Genomic DNA, 6076 nt, shown 5'->3' with positions numbered 1-6076 from the left:
TGACTTCCCCGTAAACCGCATAAACACATTTCGTTACACCAAATACACAAAATAATGTTCTTTTTAGCAACATCATATAAATAAAAAAACTATTTTTATGAGTGTACAATCCATACCCAAGGGTTTTGCATTACATAATTGCACAGGAAAAAGAGAAGGCAAAACAAACAACCGTCATGAATCTGTTAAGTTAAACACCTCCAAGATAATGGATCATATTGACAGAGATCTCAATTTTCGCTCCCCACCGTTGTCAAGGTGGCAAAACAACCAGGAGCGCTTTCAAGTGCTATTGCTTATTTGTTCGCTATGTAAATACCTTAACAGGCAACGTGCCGGACAGCCCAATAAATCAGTTAAGCCTGCGATCATTATCTATACCCTGTTTACAGGCATTATGTAAGATGGCTATTTACCCAATATGTGTCATTTGCCAGCTAATGGAGAGACATTCATTGCGAAATTTCAAAACAAGCCGTGACATGAAAGCGCAATCGAGAGATGGTTTTCAAACTCATTATTTACCTTTAGCAAAAACTGATATTTCATTTAGCCGGTTCAATATCACAGACAGTCGATGTGTCATTTGTTGAATCTTTGGCTGTGGTTGCGTGCATGTCTGGACTGAGCTGCGGTTTAGAGCATTTTATTACGGAAAGTGACGTCGGTGGATGAAGCTACAGGGCTTTTAGCGTTCACCTTTGTAGCCATACTCGGAATTAGTGCTCTGCATTTATCCCATCCAAAGTGCACACACACAGCAGTGAACACACACACACCGTGAACACACACCCGGAGCAGTGGGCAGCCATATATGTTGCGGCGCCCGGGGAGCAGTTGGGGGTTCGGTGCCTTGCTCAAGGGCACCTCAGTCGTGGTATTGAAGGTGGGAGAGAGCGCTGTACATTCACTCCCCCCACCTACAATCCCTGCCGGTACGAGACTCGAACCCACAACCTTTGGGTTATGAATCCGACTCTCTAACCATTAGGCCATGACTTCCCCATAAACAGCATAAACACATTTCGTTACACCAAATACACAAAATAATGTTCTTTTTAGCAACATCATATAAATAAAAAAACTATTTTTATGAGTGTACAATCCATACCCAAGGGTTTTGCATTACATAATTGCACAGGAAAAAGAGAAGGCAAAACAAACAACCGTCATGAATCTGTTAAGTTAAACACCTCCAAGATAATGGATCATATTGACAGAGATCTCAATTTTCGCTCCCCACCGTTGTCAAGGTGGCAAAACAACCAGGAGCGCTTTCAAGTGCTATTGCTTATTTGTTCGCTATGTAAATACCTTAACAGGCAACGTGCCGGACAGCCCAATAAATCAGTTAAGCTTGTGATCATTATCTATACCCTGTTTACAGGCATTATGTAAGATGGCTATTTACCCAATATGTGTCATTTGCCAGCTAATGGAGAGACATTCATTGCGAAATTTCAAAACAAGCCGTGACATGAAAGCACAATCGAGAGATGGTTGTCAAACTCATTATTATTATTATTATTTACCTTTAGCAAAAACTGATATTTCATTTAGCCGGTTCAATATCACAGGCAGTCGATGTGTCATTTGTTGCATCTTTGGCTGTGGTTGCGTGCATGTCTGGACTGAGCTGCGGTTTAGAGCATTTTATTACGGAAAGTGACGTCGGTGGATGAAGCTACAGGGCTTTTAGCGTTCACCTTTGTAGTCTGGGGTTAAGTGTTGACAACTGTTAGCGCTCACACAGTGCACTTCAAGTTGAAACGGACGCTGTGATAGCGAGGTCAAGGGGTCGAATGAGGGCCGTGGACTCTATCAAAACAAAGGCGCCAAAACTTTTGAACTGCAACGTGAATTACGTCTGACCCTCGCATCTGTTTGTTGTACCTCAGCATTGCACTTCAAACAATCCTCGGGAGCTGCCCATTTGTGTTTTGAGGTTGTCAAGAAACCCCTCTGCCAGTTTTGCGATGTTACGTAAAAACCACAAGTGCTGGTTCAAGTCAAGGATAGGGGTTGGAGCAAGGTCCGATACGATCGTTTAAATCCGCTTTCTCATCTCTGACACGCACCAGCTGCGTCTTCTGTTCGCTCTCCGACCAGAACGTTGCGATAAATCAACTAGAGCAACACTTTTTCGGATTCCGTTCTTACATTCCTCCTAAACCAGAGGCCTCTAACTTGTTTTGTTTACTACGATCTCTCCTCACGCCACATTCTGGTTGGCCTTAACATGTCGCGTCAACCGCAAGAATCCCAGCAATGCTAAAAATGCACCCTAAACGTTTGTTTTGCTTTTGGTGGAGTGTGCACGTATATGACTGCAGGCTACGGTGTAGTACAGGGGGAGGAACTCCACATCTGTTCAACATAAGAGCTTGTTTAGAGTTACTCGCTCTCTCTCACACGCTCTCATTGGATCAGACCTTGTTTGGATGCGGAGGCTTATCTGTGACTGAACAGACTCACGGCATACTGTATTTCAATGCTATATGGGAAGAACTGCCTGCATCTTCAATATCTCCAAACTTTAAGCTCGGGATTTCCAGTGAAACGCATTTTTACACACAATTCCTGTAAATCTTGCTGAAATTGTGAAATCCTGAAGCGGTTGGCCACGTAGCGTGAATGATAATCAGCTTAGATTGTTAGCGATGGAGGCCAGCGCTATTCATTCGCCAAAGCTTGACAAAGGCATGATTTTATGCCATCCAAGCTCCTTCAGTGTTTCCATAGTAAAATGTGGGCGATTTTGTAATTGGTATCAAATGTTTCATTCATCTGAACTGAACTGAAAGTTGTTTGTAATGGAAAAATAGATTCAGCATTTTGTTACTAGTCAAAAGTTACGGCCAAACGGATACGTAAGTGAGGGATAAAAATCCACCCAGGCTGTATAATTGGAAAAAAGGCCATTTGAGCCATCTGAGTTGTCCATTTGTTTTTAAAGGGATATTGATCCAAGAGAGATCTAAATGGTTCTACCACCACAACATGCATTTCCTGTTTTTAAGATATGTGGATTCATTTATTGGCCAAGGTTCAGTGTTGAAAGTGAGCTGTGTTTGAAGCCAATGATGCTAATTGGACTCGCGTACAAACAACAAAAACAGTGACACTTTTATCACTGAAGTTTTGTACTGGCTTTTACTGTAACTTTGAGCTTAATGATGTAGGTTATCATATTCCTATTTGAATTCTTCACACGGCCGCTTCATGTTGATTTATGCTTTGCGCTGCTGAGAAGAAACAAATCATTTCATCTTCGGGCTTATGGGAATGAATTCAAGCACAGAGAGTGCATATTACACTATTCCAGGAAAATATATGTGGGTGATTCTTCAATTAACAATAATTTCCTGTTCCCTTGAATGAATTTAAAGAAAAATAAAACATTTTCTAGTATTAATGGATAGATTATAATATCTTTATGCTTTATTGTGTTGACAACACTTTACAATAAGTTCCCAATAGTTGGCGTTAATCAATGCATTAACGAATATTAATTAACAATGAGCAATGACCTATTATTTTTTAATTATTAATAATTTATTCGTCTTTGTTAATGTTAGTTAATAAAAATACAATTGTATTTCAGGTGTTAGACAATGTTAGATCAGCTGTTAAGTATTCTCCAGCGTCTCCTCATTCCTCGTGTGTGTGCACCCCGTGACAACTACAAAGTTAACTTTCTATTATTGCCATCACACACAAAATCAGAAATCCACCCATTAAACAGTATACAAAAATTCAGGTTGATCAAGACAATAATTAGATGTTTCTTTTTTCATAAAATAGCTGCAAATACCCCTAATTGAAGAATCAAATATATTAAGGTGTTCTCTACCTCTATTAAAAAAAACATTTAAATATATTATAAATTAATAGTTTTAGAGGAACGTTCAACTTAATAACTCTGCAATTAAACAATTAACTGCCACAAATTATTGCTCCATATGTTCACTCAACCACTGAGTATGTTCACTTGTGTGTATTTCACAATATATAATCTGAGGAACAAGTTGTAAGAAGTAAAGTAGAACTTTCTGAGACCCCAATTCACCCTAACAGCTGTTCCCTAGGTTTCCTACCGACAACAATACTGTTAAACCTGCACCAACATGCCTCCATGTCCTTACAGAAAAGACATCTTGGGTTTTACAAGAGTGCATATTTACGATGACAAAACTATGTAGGCTCTGACGGCGGTGAGCACAGATTTGAGTAATTTCAGGTCTGTTTTGCACAGGTCACCTATGCACACGACCATGTTTGGCTCTGTTACTGTGCTGTGGCCCATAAGAATATGAGAATCGCCATACTTTTGTGTTCATCCCTCACGTCTGAATGAAAGTGCTGGGTGCTGGCGCGGTCTTTGATGATCGCAGTAAGTTTTCATCTGTCAGCCTTCATGACTCCCCAAAGGTTCTCTCTGGGTTGCTGTCTATTATATTGGGATTGATTGAAACAATACGAATCATACATTCAACACTGTACCGCAGAAAGTGAGATTTGTTCCTTTTGCTGTCTTTCCGTTCTTTTGGATTCATTTTTTGACAGGCCCTGGGGGCTTGTTACAGTTTCCCAAAATGCATTTCATTGCACTTTTGCAATTTAAGGTGACCGCTGAGGTATTTTGCACCCGGGCTGTACATTCATTCCCATCCTGTGCGGCACTGTACAAAGAGTTTTATGTTATTAATATAGAATCAGGCTGTGGTTTTCTGTATAGAATGGTATGAAGGTCAATAAATTATAATTATATAATTGTGTTCTGCTGCTTGGGGTTGGAGCAGAAATATTGAGCAGAATATCTTTACTGATTTCTTCTTGCGGATCACATTGCCAGTGTGTACGATGATATTGTAACTACTGATATAATTAACAATACACTCAATTTATACACATTATTTAGTAGAATAAACCCTGTTTGTAATTCATAATTGAAACCAGTTTTCTTGTCCCCATTTATCACCATTGCATTTCACAAACAATGGCAAATAATTGGCAAGTAACACAATGAATTAAACATGAAATTTTGAAGTAGAAAGACAAAAATAGTATTTCCTTGTAATATGTAATACAATATTACATTTACATTTAATCATTTAGCAGACGCTTTTATCCAAAGCGACTTACAAATGAGGAGAACAATAGAAGCAATCAGACGAACGAGGGAGTAAAAGTATACAAGTGCTGTGACAAGTCTAGCACAGTACACATAGCTAGGTTTTTTTTTTAAGAATAGAATAGAACAGAATAGAATAGAATAGGTAAGTGCTAGTATTAGTTTGTCAGGTGCTGCCGAAAAAGATGTGTCTTTAGACATTTTTTTGAAAATGGCCAAAGACTCAGCCGTTCGAATTGAGATAGGGAGGTCATTCCACCAGCTGGGCACAGTCCAGGAAAAGGTCAGTGATAGTGATTTTGTGCCTCTTTGGGATGGCACCACAAGGCATTGTTCACTTGCAGAACGCAAGCTTCTGGAGGGCTCATAAGTTTGAACTAGCGAGTTTAGGTATATTGGTAAGACCACTCTCGCTGCTGCATTCTGGATCAGTTGCAGAGGCTTGATAGTACATCCAGGAAGGCCCGCCAAGAGAGCATTACAATAGTGCAGTCTGGAGAGAACAAGAGCTTGGACAAGGTGTTGTGCAGCTTGCTCTGATAGGAAGGGTCTAATCTTCCTAATGTTGTATAAGGCAAATCTGCAGGACCGGGCCGTTGTAGCAATATGGTCTGTGAAGCTTAACTGATCAACTGATCAACTCCAAGGTTTCTGGCTGTCCTGGAAGGAGTTATGGTTGACGAACACAGCTGTATAGAGAAGTTGTGATGAAGTGCTGGGTTGGCTGAGACCACGAGCAGTTCTGTCTTAGCAAGGCTGAGTTGAAGGTGATGGTCTTTCATCCAGCTAGAAATGTCTCTCAGACAAGCTGCAATGCGACCAGCTACCGTCGGATTATCTGGTTGGAATGAGAATTAAAGTTGAGTGTAATCAGCATAGCAGTGATAAGAAAAGCCATGCTTCTGAATGACAGATCCTAATGATGACATGTAGATGGAGAAG

Source organism: Sinocyclocheilus rhinocerous, unplaced genomic scaffold, assembly GCF_001515625.1.
Source record: "Sinocyclocheilus rhinocerous isolate Xijiao unplaced genomic scaffold, SAMN03320098_v1.1 scaffold914, whole genome shotgun sequence".
Lineage (NCBI taxonomy): Eukaryota > Metazoa > Chordata > Actinopteri > Cypriniformes > Cyprinidae > Sinocyclocheilus > Sinocyclocheilus rhinocerous.
Note: the sequence above shows the minus strand (reverse complement) of the source record.